This window comes from Mobula birostris, chromosome 27 (assembly GCF_030028105.1).
Source record: "Mobula birostris isolate sMobBir1 chromosome 27, sMobBir1.hap1, whole genome shotgun sequence".
Lineage (NCBI taxonomy): Eukaryota > Metazoa > Chordata > Chondrichthyes > Myliobatiformes > Myliobatidae > Mobula > Mobula birostris.
In genome coordinates, this window is record NC_092396.1 from 40,896,756 (window position 1) to 40,918,803 (window position 22,048).

Genomic DNA, 22,048 nt, shown 5'->3' on the forward strand with positions numbered 1-22,048 from the left:
ATTTTTCAACATAGTCCCCTCCTACATGTACACACTTAGTCCAGCAGTCGTGGAGCATATGGATCCCTTCTTTGTGAAAGTGGTCCACAGCAGGAGTGATTGATAAGTTCATGGCCTAAGGTAGAAGGAGATGAGTTATTAACTTCAAACTTTCTGCATTATCACTCAAAGAGTTGAACTGCACGTGCATGGAACGAGTGTCCTGGACCTCCAGGTGGTCCACAGCAGGGGTGATTGATAAGTTTGTGGCCTTAGGTAGAAGGAGATAAGTTATACTGCTGTAAATACATGCACGTGCAGTTCAACTCTGAGTGAAAATGCAGAAAGTTTGAAGTTAATAGCTCATATCCGTCTACATCAGGCCACGAACTTATCAATCACCCCTGCTGTGGACGGCTTTCTGGAGGTCCAAGACGCCGACTTCTACAAAGAAGGGATCTGTATGCTCCACAACTGCTGGACTGTGTGCGTAAATGTAGGAAAAATAAATGTGCTAGGTTTTCTAAAATTGATTCCTTCTACCTTGGGCCACAAACTTATCAATCACCCCCTTGTACATGTATGACATGTGCCTCTTTATAGATCAGGCTCTTGTGTAAGGTAACATGAGGCAGCTGTATAGATGGTGGTTTGCTGAAGTGGGAGGCTCTCCTGCAAATCACTGTATGGATGAGGGTAAAGGTCATCCCTGAAAGGGGGTTGGGCAGTTGACGTACAACCCTTCTCCCCTTCTCTGAATAATTATCATAACCTGTTATCCTAAAGGACGACCTGCAAAGGAAAGGAATAGGAGGAGGAGGCACACAATAAGCAGAGAGGATGATGGTAGAGTGAGAGGAAGGGAGGATTGTGGTGTAAAAGAACTTCCTCCATTATCGTACCTGACAGCACCAAGCACCAGCTTGGACACTGATAGAAGACAATGGGGGAGAGGGAAACATGGAGTCAGGAAGAACCCAAGACATGGAGTTGCGGTCAGACAGGATGCAGGCAGAAGGTGGGGGTTGTGGTGAGAGGGAGGAGATATCCTTGACCTGAAGTTCCCATTCCATAGGCACTGTCAGCCGGACTGGTGCAGGAGTACCCACTGAAAATCATAAATTGGTCTCAGCGGAAATGTCAGTGTTGACTGGATCATTTTCAATCAGGGAAAACAGGCTCCAAAGAGGCTGAACTTTCTATCAGGGGAGGACAGGTTCAACAACAGCTGGACACAAGGAATGAAATGCAAGGCCTAGATCGAGTGGTTGTGGAGAGGATGTTTTCTATAATGAGGGACTCTAGGACCAGAGGGTTCAACCTCAGAACAGAGGGATGTCCATCTACTACGGAGATAAGGAGGAACACACATCAAAGTTGCTGGTGAACGCAGCAGGCCAAGCAGCATCCGTAGGAAGAGGTGCAGTCGACATTTCAGGCCGAGACCCTTCGTCAGGACTAACTGAAGCAAGAGTGAGTAAGGGATTTGAAAGTTGGAGGGGGAGGGGGAGATCCAAAATGATAGGAGAAGACAGGAGGGGGAGGGATGGAGCCAAGAGCTGGACAGGTGATAGGCAAAAGGGGATACGAGAGGATCATGGGACAGGAGGTCTGGGAAGAAAGACAAGGGGGGGGGACCCAGAGGATGGGCAAGAGGTATATTCAGAGGGACAGAGGGAGAAAAAGGAGAGTGAGAAAAAAGAATGTGTGCATAAAAATGAGTAACAGATGGGGTACGAGGGGGAGGTGGGGCCTTAGCGGAAGTTAGAGAAGTCGATGTTCATGCCATCAGGTTGGAGGCTACCCAGATGGAATATAAGGTGTTGTTCCTCCAACCTGAGTGTGGCTTCATCTTTACAGTAGAAGAGGCCGTGGATGGACATGTCAGAATGTCCCTCTGAATATACTCCTTGCCCATCCTCTGGGTCCCCCCCCCTTGTCTTTCTTCCCAGACCTCCTGTCCCATGATCCTCTCGTATCCCCTTTTGCCTATCACCTGTCCAGCTCTTGGCTCTATCCCTCCCCCTCCTGTCTTCTCCTATCATTTTGGATCTCCCCCTCCCCCTCCAACTTTCAAATCCCTTACTCACTCTTCCTTCAGTTAGTCCTGACGAAGGATCTCGGCCTGAAATGTCGACTGCACCTCTTCCTACAGATGCTGCCTGGCCTTCTGCGTTCACCAGCAACTTTGATGTGTGTTGCTTGAATTTCCAGCATCTGCAGAATTCCTGTTGTTTGGAGATAAGGAGGGATTTCTTTAGCTAGAGGAAGGTGAATCTGTGGAATTTGTTGCTACAGGTGGCTGTGGAGGCCAAGTCAGAGGTTGATAGATTCTAGATTAGGCAGGACATGAAAGGTTATGAGGAGAAGGCAGGAAAATGATGTTGAGAGGGAAATGGATCAGCCATAATCAAGTGGTGGAACAGACTCGATGGGCTGAATGGCCTAATTCTGCTGCTATGTTTTATGGTCTCATTACTGACAGCTTTACAATCTATCATATGTCTGGTCCAGTCTCCAGAATTGCTAAATGTGACATGGAAATACTTGCACACATATCCCAGTCCAGGTTAAATAAAACACTCAGTCACGTGGCCTGGTCCATATAGTCATTGGTATTTAATTTATATGTCATCTGACATTTTAAGAATTGCTCACTTTAGGACCTTCATAAAGGGGTGTGAAAGTTGCTATTTAAATACAAAACTTCATTTCCTTCAAAGCCAGCCAATGCTTCAAATCACAACACTCTACCTGTCAGAGATGATAATAATGTCATTGTGCAGAACTTTTTCTGCACATTTAACTCAGAAATTTAGCCTTAATATAAATCCCATATAGTCATTATCAACAGGCATCTGCTCCAAAAGCAGAGAACTATCTAAAACACGAGCCTGCACCTCATCACAGGAGTGTGAAAGTATGTTAAAGACCAAGTTCCCCCTCCCCCCATAAATTAGGAAATGCAGTATACATTGGACAACATAGATATAGACATCTGGAGATTCAGTGGGAAATTAAAAATGCCAGATGTCAAAAAATGATTATTTCAATCGGATTTCACTGGTTTTATCATAAACAGTCTAATAAAATTAATTAAAGTTTGGCTGAGTTGGAACACCATTAATCCTTCCTGGTGAAGTCATGCTTCCATCCATTTCTTCATTGGGAATTCTTTGCTCTGATCGGGACCTGATGTGCTTGCTTATTCACACAGAACAAGTTGAGGGTGTTTGCTGTGGGTCCACGTCAGCCTGGCTTTCAGCTTCTCACTTTGAACTATATTACTTTGACAGTGTATGAGGATTGCCTTGTTATGTCCTGTGAGATTCAGAGATTTCAGTGGTAAATATAGTTCCTTTGTTATAAGACCATAGGACATTGGAGCAGAATTAGGCTATTTGGCCATTCAAGTCTGCTCTGCCATTTGATTACGCTGATCCAGTTCCCCCTCAACCCAATTCTCCTGCTTTCTCCTTGTAACCTATCGGCACTGATCTATCAAGTATCTTTCAATGTCCGCTTAAAGTACACTCAATTATCTGGCCTCCACAGCTGCCTGTGGCAACAAATCTCACAGATTCACCACCATTTGGCAAAAGAAATTCCTCCTCTCCTCCATTCTAAATGGATGCCCCACTATTCTGAGCTTGTTCCCTTTGGTTCTAGACTCCCCTGTTACAGGAAATATCCTCTCCATATTCATTCTCTCTAGGTTTTTCCAACATAATCGGTTTCAATAAGATACCTCTTCATTTCTCAAAATTTCTACTAGAACAGGCCCGGAGCCATCAAACATTCCTCATATGAAAAGTTTTTCAATCCCGGATCATTTTTGTGAACCTCCTTTGAACCCTCTCTAATGTCAGCACATTCATTCTTAGATGTGCTCACAATACTCACCAAAGCCACATAAAGCCTTAACATTACATCCTTGTTTTTATGTTCTAGTCCTCTCGAAGTGAATGCTAATTTTGCATTTGTCTTCCTCACCACTGATTCAACCTACAAGTTAATATTTAGGGAATCCTGCAAGAGGATTCTCAGGTCCCTTTGCACCTTGAATTTTGGATTTTCTCTCCGGTTAGAAAATTGTCTATGCTTTTATGCCTTCAACCAAAGTGTATGACCATATAATTCTCTATACTGTATTACATTTGGCACTTTTGTCCATTCTCCTGATCTAAGTCCTTCTGCAGTCTCCCAGATTCCTCAACACTATCTACCCTTTCACCTATCTTCATATCATCTGAAAACTTGGCCACGAAGCCATCAATTCCATGTATTGCACTGTGGGTTTTCTATGTTTTATGTTCTATGATCCAAATATTTGACATATAACATAAAGCAAGTGGTACCAACACTGACCCCTTCAGAACACCATTAGTCACCAACAGCCAATCAGAAAAGTTTCCCTCTGCTTGCTTGCAGCCAATCAGACAATGTTCTATCCAATCTAATGTCTTTCCTGTAATACCATGGGATCTTGTCTTGCTAAGCAGCCTCATGTCTGGCACCTTGTCAAAGGCCTTTTGGAAATCCAAGTACATAACATCCAACAATTCTGCTTTGTCTATCCTGCTTGTTATTTCTTCAAAGAATTCCAACAGATTTGTCAGGCAAGATTTTCCCTGAAGGAAACCATGCTGACGTTGGCCTATTTTGGCATGTGCCTCCAAGTACCCTGAAACTTCATCCTTAACAATCAAATCCAACATCTTCCAACCACTGAGGTCAGGTTAACTGACCTCTAATTTCCTTTCTTCTGCCTCCCTCTCTTCTTGAAGAGTGGAGTGACATTTGCAATTTTACAGTCTTCTGGAACCATTCCAGAATCTAGTGATCCATGAAATATCATCACTAATGTCTCCAAAGTCTTTTCAGCTACCTCTTTCAGAACCCTGGGGTGTAGTCCATCTGGTCTAGGTAACTAATCTACCTTCAGATCTTTCAGCTTCCCCAGCACCTTCTCCCTAGTAATAGCAACTGCTCACTTTTGCACACTGACACTCTTGAACATCTGGCATATTGTTAGTGTCTTCCACAGTGAAGGCTAATGCAAAATACTTACTCAGTATGTCCTTGTTTTCCTTATCATCCAATTACTGCCTCTCTGGTGTCATTTTCCAGCAGTCCAATATCCACTCTCATCTCTCCTTTACATATCTGAAAAAATGTTTGGTATCCTCTTTGGTATTATTAGCTAGCTTACCTTCATATTTCATCTTCTCATTCCTTATGGCTTTTTTAGTTGCCTTCTATTGATTTTTTACGCCAAATGAAACAGAATTACTTCAGAATCAAGGTGCAATACACCGTACCAATACTCACACACAACACTAAGCACATAAAGAACATATAAGATAGCAAACATATATATATATATATATATATGAATACTGACATTGATCCTTGGTTTTGCGAGCCAACCTTTTATGTAGGACTTAGTCATATTATAGATTTATGTAACCAAAAGTATATTCAAAGTTTGTGTATAATATCTTGGTTTGTACCACCATAATATCTCAGACAAAAGTTTAAAGTTCAATGTTCAAAGTAAAACTTATTATCAGAATACAAAGATGTCATCACATACAGCCCTGAGATTCTTTTACTGCGGGCATACTGCGGAGTCAAGGGACAACTGCACGAGCGTGTGAATATCAGTGAGTTAGACCAGCACAAAGATTAAAAGGAGACAGCTTTACAGAGTGGGTAATTGAGTAGAGGGAGACAGAGTAGGAAGGTTTTGGCGATAAGGAGTTGAGGCCAGGAAGGTTATCTGTGAAGAATAGAAACAGGAAGTACGTCTGTGAAGACGATGTTCTGTACTGAGTGCCAGATGTGGGATGTCCGGGAGACTCCCAGCCTCCTGGACGGCCACATCTGCGCCAGGTACGTAGAGTTACAGCTCCTTAGGGACCAGGTGAGGGAACTAGAGCTGCAGCTCGATGACCTTTGTCTGGTCAGGGAAAGTGAGAAGGTGATAGAGAGGAGCTATAAACAAGTAGTCACACCAGGGCCTCAGAAGACAGATATGTAGGTAACAGTCAGGAGAGGGAAGAAACATAGAAACATAGAAAATAGGTGCAGGAGTAGGCCATTCAGCCCTTCAATCCTGCACCGCCATTCAGTATGATCATGGCTGACCATCCAACTCAGAACCCTGTACCAGCCTTCCATCCGTACCCCCTGATCCCTATAGCCACAAGGGCCATATATAACTCCCTCTTAAATATAGCCAATGAACTGGCCTCAACTGTTTCCTGTGGCAGAGAATTCCACAGATTCACCACTCCCTGTGTGAAGAAGTTTTTCCTCATCTCGGTCCTAAAAGGCTTCCCCTTTATCCTCAAACTGTGACCCCTCGTTCTGAACTTCCCAACATCGGGAACAATCTTCCTGCATCTAGCCTGTCCAACCCCTTTAGGATTTTATACGTTTCAATAAGATCCCCCCTCAATCTTCTAAATTCCAACGAGTATAAGCCTAGTCGATCCAGTCTTTCATCATATGAAAGTCCTGCCATCCCAGGAATCAATCTGGTGAACCTTCTTTGTACTTCCTCTATGGCAAGGATGTCTTTCCTCAGATTAGGGGACCAAAACTGCGCGCAATACTCCAGGTGTGGTCTCACCAAGGCCTTGTACAACTGCAGTAGTACCTTCCTGCTCCTGTACTCGAATCCTCTCGCTATAAATGCCAGCATACCATTCGCCTTTTTCACCGTCTGCTGTACCTGCATGCCCACTTTCAATGACTGGTGTATAATGACACCCAGGTCTCGTTGCACCTCCCCTTTTCCTAATCAGCCACCATTCAAATAATAATCTGTTTTCCTGTTCTTGCCACCAAAGTGGATAACCTCACATTTATCCACATTAAATTGCATCTACCATGAATTTGCCCACTCACCTAACCTATCCAAGTCACCCTGCATCCTCTTAGCATCCTCCTCACAGCTAACACTGCCGCCCAGCTTCGTGTCATCTGCAAACTTGGAGATGCTGCATTTAATTCCCTCATCTAAGTCATTAATATATATTGTAAACAACTGGGGTCCCAGCACTGAGCCTTGCGGTACCCCACTAGTCACCGCCTGCCATTCTGAAAAGGTCCCGTTTATTCCCACTCTTTGTTTCTTGTCTGCCAAACAATTCTCTATCCACATCAATACCTTACCCCCAATACCATGTGCTTTAAGTTTGCACACTAATCTCCTGTGTGGGACCTTGTCAAAAGCCTTCTGAAAATCCAAATATACCACATCCACAGGTTCTCCCTTATCCACTCCACTAGTCACATCCTCAAAAAATTCTATGAGATTCGTCAGACATGATTTTCCTTTCACAAATCCATGCTGACTTTGTCCGATGATTTCACCGCTTTCCAAATGTGCTGCTATCACATCTTTAATAACTGACTCTCGCATTTTCCCCACCACCGATGTTAGGCTAAACGGTCTATAATTTCCCGGTTTCTCTCTCCCTCCTTTTTTAAAAAGCGGGGTTACATTAGCCACCCTCCAATCCTCAGGAACTAGTCCAGAATCTAAAGGGTTTTGAAAAATTATCACTAATGCATCCACTATTTCTTAGGCACTCTGGGATGCAGTCCATCTGGCCCTGGAAATTTATCTGCCTTTAATCCCTTCAATTTACCTAACACCACTTCCCTACTAACATGTATTTCCCTCAGTTCCTCCATCTCACTGGACCCTCTGTCTCCTACTATTTTCGGAAGATTATTTATGTCCTCCTTAGTGAAGACAGAACCAAGGTAGTTATTCAATTGGTCTGCATGTCCTTGCTCCCCATAATCAATTCACCTGTTTCTGTCTGTAGGGGACCTACATTTGTCTTAACCAATCTTTTTCTTTTCACATATCTATAAAAGCTTTTACAGTCAGTTTTTATGTTCCCTGCTAGTTTTCTCTCATAAACTTTTTTCCCCTTCCTAATTAAGCCCTTTGCCCTCCTCTGCTGGACTCTGAATTTCTCCCAGTCCTCAGGTGAGCCACTTTTACTGGCTAATTTGTATGCTTCTTCTTTGGAATTGATACTATCCCTAATTTCCCTTGTCAGCCACGGGTGCACTACCTTCCCTGATTTATTCTTTTGCCAAACTGGGATGAACAATTGTTGTAGTTTATCCATGCGATCTTTAAATGCTTGCCATTGCATATCCACCGTCAACCCTTTAAGTGTCATTTGCCAGTCTATCTTAGCTAATTCACATCTCATACCTTCAAAGTTACCCTTCTTTAAGTTCAGAACCTTTGTCTCTGAATTAACTATGTCACTCTCCATCTTAATGAAGAATTCCACCATATTATGGTCACTCTTACCCAAGGGGCCTCTCACGGCAAGATTGCTAATTAACCCTTCCTCATTGCTCAAAACCCAGTCCAGAATAGCCTGCTCTCTAGTTGGTTCCTCGACATGTTGGTTCAAAAAACCATCCCGCATACATTCCAAGAAATCCTCTTCCTCAGCACCTTTACCAATTTGGTTCACCCAATCTACATGTAGATTGAAGTCACCCATTATAACTGCTGTTCCTTTATTGCATGCATTTCTAATTTCCTGTTTAATACCATCTCCGACCTCACTACTACTGTTAGGTGGCCTGTACACAACTCCCACCAGCGTCTTCTGCCCCTTAGTGTTACGCAGCTCTACCCATATTGATTCCACATCCTCCCGGCTAATGTCCTTCCTTTCTATTGCGTTAATCTCCTCTCTAACCAGCAATGCTACCCCACCTCCTTTTCTTTCATGTCTATCCCTCCTGAATATTGAATATCCCTGAATGTTGAGCTCCCATCCTTGGTCACCCTGGAGCCATGTCTCTGTGATCCCAACTATATCATAATCATTAATAACAATCTGCACTTTCAATTCATCCACCTTGTTACAAATGCTCCTTGCATTGACACACAAAGCCTTCAGGCGCTCTTTTACAACTCTCTTAGCCCTTATACAATTATGCTGAAAAGTGGCCCTTTTTAATGCTTGCCCTGGATTTGTCGGCCTGCCACTTTTACTTTTCACCTTACTACTTTTTGCTTCTACCCTCATTTTACATCCCTCTGTCTCTCTGCACCTGTTCCCATCCCCCTGTTGTGAACTAACCTTCTCTCTCCTAGTCTCTTTAATTTGATTCCCACCCCGCAACCATTCTAGTTTAAAGTCACCTCAGTAGCTCCCCGCCAGGATATTGGCCCCCTAGGATTCAAGTGTAAACTGTCCTTTTTGTCCAGGTCACACCTGCGCCAAAAGAGGTTCCAGTGATCCAAAAACTTGAATCCCTGCCTCCTGCTCCAATCCCTCAGCCACGCATTTATCCTCCACCTCATCGCATTCTTACTCTCACTGTCGCGTGGCACAGGCAGTAATCCCGAGATTACTACCTTTGCGGTCCTTTTTCTCAACTCCCTTCCTAACTCCCTATATTCTCCTTTCAGGACCTCTTCCCTTTTCCTACTTATGTCATTGGTACCTATATGTACCACGACCTCTGGCTCCTCACCCTCCCACTTCAGGATATCTTGGACGTGATCAGAAATATCCCGAACCCTGGCACCAGGGAGGCAAACTACCATCCGGGTCTCCGGACTGAGTCCACAGAATCACCTATCTGACCCCCTTACTATCGAGTCCCCTATTACAACTGCCTCCTCTTCCTTTCCCCTACCCTTCTGAGCTACAGGGCTGGACTCTGTGCCGGAGGCACGGCCAGTGTCGCTTCCCCAGGTAAGCTGTCCCCCCCCAACAGTACTCAAACAGGAGTACCTATTGTCAAGGGGCACAGCCACCGGGGTACTCTCTACTACCTGACTCTTCCCCTTCCCCCTCCTAACCGTGGACCCACTTGTCTACCTCCTGTCAGGGCACGAGTCAGATACTAGAGAGAACCCCTGTGGCTGTCCCCTTTTACAACAAATACTCCTCTTTGAGTACTGTCTACAGCCTACCTGGGGGAAGCAACAGTGGCTGCGCCTCTGGCACGGAGTCTGGCCCTGTGCCTCAGAAGGGTAGGGAAAGGAAGAGGATGGCAGCAGTGATAGGGGACTCTATAGTTAGGGGGTCAGACAGGTGATTCTGAGGATGCAGGAAAGAAACATGGATGGTAGTTTGCCTCCTAGGTGCCAGGGTCCAGGATGTTTCTGATTGTGTCCATGATGTCCTGAAGTGGGAAGGAGAACAGACAGAGGTCGTGATACATATTGGTACCAATGACATAGGCAGGAAAAGGGAGAAAGTCCTGAAAACAGGTTACAGGGAGTTAAGAAGGAAATTGAGAAGCAGGACCTCAAAATAGTAGTCTCGGGATTACTGCCTGTGCCCCACGACAGTGAGTATAGGAATAGAGTGAGGTGGAAGATAAATGCGTGGCTGAGGGATTGGAGCAGGGGTCAGGGATTCACATATCTGGATCATTGGGACTTCTTCTGGGGCAGGCATGACCTGTTCAAAAAGGACAGGTTGTACTTGAGCAACACACATCAAAGTTGCTGGTGAACGCAGCAGGCCAAGCAGCATCTGTAGGAAGAGGTACAGTCGACGTTTCAGGCCGAGACCCTTTGTCAGGTTGTACTTGAATCTGAGGGGAACCAATATGCTGGCAGGAAGGTTTGCTAAGGCTACTGGGGAGAGTTTAAACTAGAATTGCTGGAGTGTGGGAACCAAACTAGAGGAAGGGACTATTGGTTCACTAATAGAGAAAGCTTGGAGACAGTGCGAGATGGAGGATAGGCAGGTGATGGAGAAGGTATGTGCTCAGACCAATGGTTTGAGATGTGTCTATTTTAATGCAAGAAGCATATGTACAAAGCTGATGATGTCATAAGGGGGGCCATTGATGGCAGACTGGGAGCAGATTCAAATGCAAGACACAGACACTGAAGTACTAGGAACAAGGATCCTGGACTAATGACACGGAACTCTGGAACCAGAGCCTGGACAAGGACCCAGAACCTGGATCTTGGTCAGGACTCGGAACCTGGGTCTTGACTCAGAACTTGGGTCTAGGCTAGGACTCGGGACTAGGATCTTGGCAAGGACAGGACGTTGTTACAGAACTGGACGTGGAACTCCTGCACAGGATGAGGCACATGGACAGGACGAGAACACAAAACCTTGACTTGGACAGGATGAGGTTCTTGGACGTGGCTTGGACAGGACAAGGGAACCCCAGCACTGGGCTGGGTGAGGCACATGGACAGGAAGAGAATACAAAGCCTTGACTTGGTCAAGGGAGAGAGGAATACAGAGCCTTGGTCGGGGGAGACAGGAACATGGAACACAGAGCCAGGACCCCTCCTTGGGAACAGGACATAGGGCCAGGACTTCTACACAGAACACAGACAGTTCCTAACACAAGGTAGCAGCAAACAGCCAGACCTACCTAGCAAAGGCATGGACACAGAGACAGTTCCTAACACTAGGTAGCAGCAAACAGCCAGACCTACCTAGCAAAGGCGTGGACACAGGGACAGTTCCTAACACTAGGTAGCAGCAAACAGCCAGACCTACCTAGCAAAGGTGTGGACACAGAGACAGTTCAAAACAAGAATAGACAGTTCCTTATCTTGCTCTGGCAGTTGAACTTGACAGTAGTGCAGGCTAAGGTTGCAGGCAAGAATTACAGGCGAGGCAAGACTCCAGACACTGGTTGCAGGGCAAGACTTCAGGAGGAAGGGGCAGAGAAGGGATTCAGACAGGGGGTCTGGACAGGAACAATCCAGTAGCCAAGCCCTGATCTCTGGAGGTATTTATGTGTCTGCCCAAACGAGAATCATGTGCCTTAATTAGAGCACCCAACAGAACAATGGAAAACCCGAAAACCTGGAATACGGATTGACGGACCAGACCATGAACCGGAATGAGGACTTTACGGACCAGACCATGACAGATGAGCTTAGAGTGTGGATCAGTACTTGGAGCTATGATGTTGTTGTCATTACAGAGACTTGGAGGGCTCACGGGCAGGAATAGTTACTTAGAGTGCCAGGCGATAGATGTTTCAGAAAGGACAGGGAGGGAGGCAAAAGGGGTGAGGGCATGGCACTGCTGATCAGAGATAGTGTCACGGCTGCAGAAAAGGAGGAAGTCATGGAGAGATTGTCTACTGAGTCTCTGTGGGTGGAAGTTAGGGACAGGAAGGGGTTAATAACTCTACTAGGTGTTTTTTCATAGACCACCCAATAGCAACAGAGCCATAGAGCAGCAGATAGGGAGACAGATTCTGGAAATGTGTAATAATAACAGAGTTGTCATGGTGGGAGATTTTAATTTCCCAAATATTGGTTGGCATCTTCCTAGACCAAAGGGTTTAGATGGGGTAGAGTTTGTTAGGTGTGTTCAAGAAGGTTTCCTGACACAATATGTAGATAAGCCTACAAGAGGAGAGGCTGTACTTGATCTGGTATTGGGAAATGAACCTGGTCAGGTGTCAGTCTCTCAGTGGGAGAGCATTTTGGTGATAGTGATCACGATTCTGTCTTCTTTACCATAGAATTGGAGAGGGATAGGAACAGACAAGTTAGGAAAGCATTTAATTGGAGTAAGGGGAAACATGAAGCTATCAGGCAGGAACTTGGAAGTATAAATTGGGAACAGATGTTATCAGGGAAATGTATGGCAGAAACATGGCAAATGTTCAGGGGATATTTGCGTGGAGTTCTGCATAGGTATGCTCCGATGAGACAGGGAAGGGATGGTAGGGTACAGGAACAAAGGTTGTTGAAAATCTAGTCAAGAAGAAAAGAAAAGCTTACGAAAGGTTCAAAAAACTAGGTAATGATAGAGATCTAGAAAATTATAAGGCTAGCAGAAAAGAGCTTCAGAAAGAAATTAGGAGAGCCAGAAAGGGCCATGAGAAGGCCTTGGCGAGCAGGATTAAGGAAAACCCCAAGGCATTCTACAAGTATGTAAAGAGCAAGAGGATAAGACATGAGAGAATAGGACCAATCAGGTGTGACAGTGGAAATGTGTGTGTGGAACCGGAGGAGATAGCAGAGGTACTTAATGAATACTTTGCTTCAGTATTCACTATGGAAAAGGATCTTGGCAACTGTAGGGATGACCTGCAGTGGACTGAAAAACTTGTGCATGTAGATATTAAGGAAGAGGATGTGCTGGAGCTTTTGGAAAGCATCAAGTTGGATAAGTCACCAGGACTGGATGAGATGTACTCCAGGCTACTGCGGAAGCGAGGGAGGAGATTGCTGAGCCTCTGGCGATGTTTTGCATCATCAACGAGGATGGGATTGGTTCCAGAGGATTGCAAAGTTGCGGATGTTGTTCCCTTATTCAAGAAAGGGAATAGAGATAGCCCAGGAAATTATAGACTAGTGAGTCTTACTTCAGTGGTTGGTAAGTTGATGGAGAGGATCCTGACAGGCAGGATTTATGAACATTTGGAAAGGCATAATATGATTAGCAATAGTCAGCAAGGCTTTGTCAAAGGCAGGTCGTGCCTTTCCTTACGAGCCTGATTGAATTTTTTGAGGATGTGACTAAACACATTGATGAAGGTAGAGCCATAGATGTAGTGTATAACGATTTCAGCAAGGCATTTGATAAGGTACCCCATGCAAGGCTTACTGAGAAAGTAAGGAGGCATGTGATCCAAGGGGACATTGGTTTGTGGATCCATTTCTCCTTGGAGTGGCGGAGGATGAGAGGTGACCTGATAGAGGTGTATAGGATGGTGAGAGGCATTGATTGTGTGGATAGTCAGAGGCTTTTTCCCAGGGCTGAAATGGCTGACACAAGAGGGCACAGTTTTAAGTTGCTTGGAAATAGGTAAAGAGGAGATGATGGGGTAAGTTTTTTACGCAGAGAGCGTTGAGTGCATGGAATGGGCTGTCGGCGATGGTGGTGGAGGCGGATACAATAGGTCTTTTAAGAGATTCCTGGACATGTACATGGAGCTCCGAAAAAAAAGGGTTATGGGTAACCTTAGGTAATTTCTAAGTAAGTACATGTTCAGCACAGCATTGTGGACCGAAGGGCCTGTATTGCGTTGTAGGGTTTCTACGTTTCTACACTTAGCAATTCTATAGACGAGCAACTGTAAACATCAAGAGCTGTAAACTGTAAGCTAACCATACAAATGCAGATAGTAGATAAATTGAAATAAATAACAAGTATGAAATAACAAGATAAAAGAGTCCTTAAATGGGTGTAGTTATCCCCTTTTATTTAAGAGCCTGATGGTTATGGGGTCGTAACTGTTTTTGAAGTTGGTGGTATGCATCCTGAGGCACCTGTACCTTGTACCTGATGAGAGCAGCAAGAAAAGAGCATGGCCTAGATGGTGAGGAACTTTGATGATGGATGTTGCCTTTCTACGGCAATGCTTCATGTAGATGTGCTCAATCGTTGGGAAGATTTGAGCTATGATGCACTGGGCCGAATCCATTGCCTTTTGTAGGATTTTTCATTCAAGGGGATTGGTTTCCCAAACCAGGCCATAATGCAGCCAGTCAGCACACTTTTCCACTACATATCTATAGAGGTTTCCCAAGCTTTTTGATCACATGCCGAACCTCCGCACACTCCTGAGGAAGCAGAGGCATTGTCATGCTTTCTTTGCAATTATATTTATACAATGGGTCCAGGACAGGTCCTCTGAGATAGTGACATCCAGGAATTTAAAGTTACTGACCCTCTCCACTCTTGATCCTCTGATGGTTATTGGCTCATGGACCTCTGGTTTCCCTCTCCTGAACTCCTGATTATCTCGATCTGTGGAGCCTTGCTCTTTAAGCTCTGTCTGTATGTAGGTAGTAGGAGTACAACCAAATGATCCAACTTGCCAAAATCCGGTCTCAGGGAGGAATGACAGGCATTCCTTATCGTAGTGTAGCAGTGGTATGGTGTGTTGGCACTGAATACTAAGGAATAATACTCTGGATTTTGGAAAGCTGTCATTAAAGTAGGAAATGCTGGAAACAGTTGGGTTAGTCAACATCTGTGGAAAGAGAAATAGGGTTAACATTGAGCAACACACACACAATGCTGAAGGAACTCGGCAGGCCATGCTACATCAATAGAGGGAAATAAGCAGTTAATATTTTGAGGTGCAACCCTTCATCAGGACTGGGAAGGAAGGGGGCAGAAGGCAGAAGAGGAAAGTAGGGATGGAGGGGGAGGAGTACAAACTGGCAGATGATAGGAAAGGTAGGTGAGGAGAGGAGCGGGGAGGGGGTGAATTAAAACGATGGGAGCTGATAAGTAGAGGTGGTGAAGGGCTGAAGAAGGAACTAATAGGAGGGGACAGTGACCCATGAAAGAAAGGGAAGGAAGAGAGAAACCAGACGGCAGTGATAGGAAGGGTTACCATTTTAGGTGAAATCCTTCGTCAGGACCTTTTTCAGGCTTTAGGATCTGAAATGTTAATCCAGTTTCTCTTTCCACATAAGACGCCTAACCTGCTGAGTATTTCTACCCGGAAATATTCAGCAGGTCTGGCAGCGTATGTAGTGAGAGAAAGAGAACTGACCTTTTATCAGGTAGAGAAAAAGTTAGAAAAGGCTAGGACTTTTTTTCCCCGAGTATAGGAGAGTGAGCAGATGCTTGATAGAGGTACTATATACAAAATTATGGGGGGTATAGACAGGGTAAATGCAAGCAGACTTTTTCCATTGAGGTTGGGTGAGACTAGAACTGGAGGTCATGGGTGTGAAAGGTGAAATGTTTAAGGGGAACCTGAGGGGAAACTTCTTCACTCAAAGGGTGGTGAGTGTGTGGAATGAGCTGTCAGCACAAGTAGTGGAAGCAGGTTTGATTTTAACGTTTAAAAGATATATGGATAAGTACAAGGTTAGAAGCAGCATGAAGGGCTATAGTCCAGGTGCAGGTCAATGGGACCAAGCACAATAATAGTTCACCATTGACTAGATGGGCCGAAGAACCTATGCTGTAGTTCTCAATGACCTTATGACTTTAAGAAGCCGATGAGATGAGAAAAGAGGAAGTTTGGAGGCATGTGCTGAGATGGATTGACAAATCCCTCACAGGAAGATTAAATGGCTAAGGTGTAAAATGGGAAAAGTTGGTCCTGATAAACATTATTTGAGATTCAGCCATTTCAATAATGATTTCAATATTGATTATTCAAATAATGAATATTGGAATCATTAATTAAAATGTTTGGATTTATCAAATTAATCTTCAAATTGAAGGATGAAATTCAGATCCTGGAGTTTCAATTGAGATTGGTTGGAACAGTAGAGGCCATTGAGACTAGAGAATGGCATGAGGAATGGCAGTGATGGGCAACTGGAAGCTCAGTGTTGGAATTATGGACTGAACTGCGGCCGTTTCACACAGAAGTCATCCAGTCTACGTTTGGTATCCTTGGTGCAGAGGAGATTACAGTAAGAACAAACTGTAGGGCTGCAGAAGTTCAAGAAGGCAGATCACATCTACCTCCTCAAGAGCAACCAAGGATGGACAATTAAGTGCTGGCTCAGCCTGGAAAGGAATATTAAATAAAATAAAAGTTGGTAAAGTATGTCAATCAGAATTTAACTAGCAGAGACTGCTTGGGATCATAAAGAGTGGAAAGGAAGAGGATACAAGGTCTAATACTACATCTGTATTTACATAGCAAGATGCTGCAGGAAGGAGAGGAGATGTAGGTGGTGATAGACTGGGGCGCCTCAGAAATCTGAAGGGGAGTTTGGTTGGAGGTTGATTCCACCAGGCATAAAACAGCATTCTGCCTCAGACACCCTGATGACCTTATTTCCTAACAATATTTTGAGAATTATTATCTGAATGTCCTGGAAATATTTAGTAGAAATATACTGAATTAAAAGAGGAAATTGAAAGAGCTTGGAACATGAACAAGGTATACATTGCCCTGATAGTAATATCTACAACTGGTATCATTCCGAAGTTACCGCACATTAGCAATAAACACCAAAATATTTATGTAAATTTCCAGAAAGCCACAATACTAAATACCACAAGAATAGTCTGAAAGTTCTGAGCAATTGAGGAATGAGTGCGCCCATATTGTGCCCATATCTCAGGTTTCACTAGCTTGAGTAGAGAAAAAATAAATTGCTGTAGTAGTAATAATAATAATAATAATAATAATAACAACACAGAGATAATGAACTTTTGGTCCAATATCTGGTCAAACAGGGTGACTCATAATCACGAAACAAGCTGGATTAGGAGGAAAAAGAACATACTCACACAATTGAAGAAACGTAAACACCTCAAGTTACAATGGATATGTTAAAGTGGTTATAAAAAATACCCACAACAGGAGAAGTACCCGCGGTGATAATATTCGTAATTATTGGTATAAAAAATTTACTTGCCTTCATCTGAACCTATTAATACTTATCAACAATTTTCATTAAAAAGTGCCTCAGATTTTGACAGAAGGTAAAACATAACTCTTATTTAAAGGGGGAACACCGTGGACAGCTAGTTCAATCAGCAGGGCTACATAAAAAAGAATAGCATGGAAAGGAACCCGAAATCCTTGCCCAAATGCAAATATCTTGAGATCATCAAAGCATGAGACAATCAAATACTGACCTATACACTTCATGTTAAAATGCTCTCACTAATGTGATGTGATTTTATGTATGAATCCAGCCCTAGTTCTTTGGCCCTAAGCACTCCTGGAACTGTAGTCCACCAACACATTATTCCTATTAATTATCAGCCCCCTCTGCAGATCACGAGGCACAATTTCTCTTCTGTGTAGCTAGATGCTGATAATGAACATTACAAGGTCGATCGGATAATTACGTACTAATGTTTTGGCTTTCTATAGGGATGCCATATGGCCAGTGAAAAACATTAATGGCAGAGCATTTGAAAAGGCCAGCTGCTGAACTGGAATGATTGGACTACCATGGTCTTTCTGCATAACCCACAATAATGACTGGCCACAGTCAAATGAACACGTTGGTGCCTGTGATCGAAAGACTTTAGTAGCAGTTCAGGATCAGGAGTCACTGCTGGACATGGGAGAGTAGTAACAAGGTGGAGGAGGAGCCATTTAAAAACCCTGACGTGAGAAATGTAGGGGAACGGATTTACTGATTTCTGTGGTCAACTTATTGCCTGCTGATCCTGAAAGAAACCCTTCCTGTGTGAGCTGTCTGGATCATGTCCCTCATTTCTCCATTTATCATATACCAAAAGTCTCATTGAATGAAATCCATTGACACAGCACAGAAGCAAACCAACAGATCCATGTTGCTACTTAGACTCCATGTCTATCCCTTCACCCTGCTTCCTCTCAGACTGTCCACATTCCTGTCTCCTTTAGTCATTTTTACAGATATTCTCAGCTATTTCCCATGGTGCCAAATATTGTCTTCATAGATAGTCATTTGGTCTATTATGAATGTGCCAGAGCAACACACACAAAATGCTGAAACAACTCAGCAGGTCAGGCAGCATCTATCGAGAAGAAAGAAACAAATGACATTTCGGGCCGAGACCCTTCATCTGGACCGAAAAGAAAGGGAGACCTGGCCAGAATAAGAAGGTGAGTAGGGGTTGGGGGGAATGGGAAGGAGTACAAGCTGGAATGTGAAGTCAGGTGAGGAGACAAGTGGTTGGGCGTGGGATGAAGTGAGAAGTTGGGAGCTGATAGGTGGAAAAGGCGAAGAAGAAGGAATCTGATAGAAGAGGAGAGGACCATGGGAGAAAGTGAAGGAGAAGGGGCACCAGGGGGATGTGATAGGCAGGGGAAGAGAAGAGATGAGATGGAGTCAGAATGGGGAATAGAAAAGGGAGGGGGAAGAAACTACCGGAAGATGGAGAAGTTGATGTTCATGCCATCATGAACATCAGTGTTGAGGGACCAGGTGAGAGCGTCCATTTTGTGCACTCTCAGAAATTGGTACTCCTAATTCTCCCCACATGGGAACCATTTATGTGCTGAGAGGTTGGTCAGCCTGCACCTTCCTGAAGTCCACAATTAACTTTTTGGTTTTGTATGCGCTGAGACTCATGCTGTTGGAGGCTACCCAGATGGAATATGATTATGTTGGATAAATAGGAGGGATCATTCACCATGCAGCACAGGGTCCCCAATAACTATTTCCGATGGGCGGAAGAAACACCCAAAGGATCCTCTCAGCAGTCCTCACAATTCCTTGTAGGAAGTTATGGTCAGGTGCCTTGGAATTTGGGTACCAGACGGTGTTGCAGCTAGTCAAGGCATTCTCAACAGTGCTGATGTTAAAATTGGTTAGAATGGGTGGGGGGGGGGGGGCGTGAATCTCAGTTACCTCAGGCTCCTCAGGAAATAGAGATGTTGCTGTGCTTTCTTGACTAAAGGTAAGGAGTTGAGGGACCAGGTGAGATCATTCACTATATGCACTCCCAGAAATTGGTGCTTCTAAATCTCTCCTCGGAGGAACCATTTATATGCAGAGAGGTTGGTTAGCTCGCACCTTCCTAAGGTTCCACAATTATCTTTTTGGTCTTGTCCGCACTGAGACTCAGCATGTTCTGCTCGCACCATTCTACCGATTACTCTACCTCCCCTCGGGCATCAGGATGAGGTTGGAGCCTCAAGGGGCAATGGACTGTTCCAGAGTGATGCTGAAAATGTCTATTTTCTAATTTTATTCTGTTAAATTTCTTCTGTTAACTGAGCCGCACAGTTCCTCAGCACCCAACCAGGCACATTATCAGGCCCTACTGCTTTACGTAGGTTGGTCCTGGCTAGGGTTTTCCTCACATCAGCTACTTCTAGACCAAGTGCAGGTTTCTCAGGGGAGGGGGCCCTTCCTCCCCAGCACATAGTCCCGAACATCAAACCGTGTGTAAAAGAAATTTAGCCTGTCAGGCGGAGAGATGTTACTGTCATTGATACGCAGAATGGACTTGTAGTCTGTTATGGTCTGAATGTCCTGTCGCGTGCACCTTGTGTTTCTGGTGTCACGGAAATGACTCTCTACTCTCTGTGCCTTTATGATGGCACAGGAAAACACAGGTATTGCTGACCCGAGAGCCGTCTTATCAGCATCCCAATCTCTCAGCAGTGTCTGGACTTTTGCTGTCAGCCATAGCTTCCGATTTTCCCTCACATCACATAGATGTGTTTAATACCAGTGACATCTTCAATGTATGACTTAGTATAGCCAGTCACAGATCCTGCGTATCCATGAATGTTAATGCGAAGGTGTAGATAGCCATCACCATGAACATGCTCCAGTTCCATTTTCAAAACAGTCCCACAATGCTGAGGTTGCTCTTACCAGCCAGGTCTTTATCTCTCTTTGAACTGGTCTGACTCGTTTAAACAGCGGTCTGTATGCTATATTAGCATAACAGACGAGTGGTCAGAGCATCCGAGGTGGTGATGGGGAGCAGCTTTGTTTGCACCAGAGATGCAGGTATAAATGAAGCAGGGAAGTGGTTTCACCTCTGGTAGCAAAGATAATAAGCTGATAGAATTTAGGCAGGACTGGTTTTGAGTTAGATTGGTTGAATTCTCTTGCAAGAATAAAGAAACCATCGGGGTGTGTGGCTAGGAGGTCACTGATGGTGCCATAGAGTTCTCACAGCGCCTCTCCAACATTAGCACAGGTGGGAGGATGTACACAATGGCAGTGAACACCCTTGGTAAATTGAAGGGCCTGCAGATCAATATTAACACTCAACTGATGTGAACAGTGTGTTGTCACTACTGAAACATTCACACACCAGATTTTATAAAAAAGCTACACAGTCTTCCACCGTGGATTGCACCAGAGATCACAAGATTTTTGTCAGCTGGGAAAGAGATGAAACCCTTGAGCTGGATGGCTGCTTCAGGATGGTATTCTGGATTGTTTCCATCATGATGAAGATGTAGCAGTCCTTCAGCTCACTCCGATTTGGTCACAGACGCAGGTGGTTTTGTTTATTTTCTAGCAATTGAAAATTTGACAGCAGAATTGATGGGAGACCTGGCCTACGGACTTTTGCCTTTAGCCTTGTACGAATACAGGCACAAATTCCATGCTTCCATTTCCTCGTGCACCATTTCCGATGCCATCTTCCCTGGGTGGCTGTATCAGGCAACAAAGTGCTACACAACAAGCCCATGCTGTGCGGCTCTTCCTGCCCTGAAGTGAACAACACCAGTTTCCAGATTACAGAAGGCCTGATTATAATATCTTTCTAGTTAATCTCTCCTATACATTTATTTCTGACATTTGGTATCCTCCCTAAGGTCTGGTGATCAAAGATGGTAATCAAGATGAAGCCGATTAACATTTTTAAAAAGTTCAGCACAACTTTATTGGCATTGTAATCTCTTCCACCATTTGTCAATCCAACAATCCTATATTCTTTTAAAGGACTCCTCAACTAGTCCTGCCACCTCCAAAGATTTCTGAGCAATTGTCTCAAATTTAGTCTTTCCTCATGCAGCAAACGCACCTCCTAGGAATCTTCATCGCATTCACTCTATGGAATCTATGTATTCATATAGCATAGATGATTCAAACTACACAATGCTCCAATTGTGGTCTCACCAAGGCTCTATATAAATGCAGCTGGAATCCTTATTTTGGACTCAAATCCTCCCACAGTAATGCTATTTGCCTTCCTAATAACTTGTTGCACTGGGATGTTAGCTTTCAGTGAATTGCTTACAAGGACACTCAGGGCGTTTTGAACAGTGACAGTTCCCAAGCTGTCTCCAGTTAAAGATATTCTCACCTTTTTTATGCATGGAGGTGGACGACGTCACATTTTTCCTCTGCACCTACTGTATAGCAGCCTCATTGAGATCGCCTTTAGAACTGTGCAGCGCAACTCCTTTGTTAAAAAGGGACTTGCATTCCAATGAGTGGGTACAATGAACATCCCCCACAGTGATTCCCAGAAAATGGGTTCGTCATGTCAGGAGAGACTGTCAAAGTCAAAGTAAAATTTACTATCAGAGTATATACGTGTCACCACACACAACCCTGAGATTCAAATCAAATCAAATCAAGTTTAATTGTCATTCAAATCAAATACAGCCAAATGAAACAATATTCCTCTGGGGGCAAGGTGCCCAAACATGCACGTGCATTCAA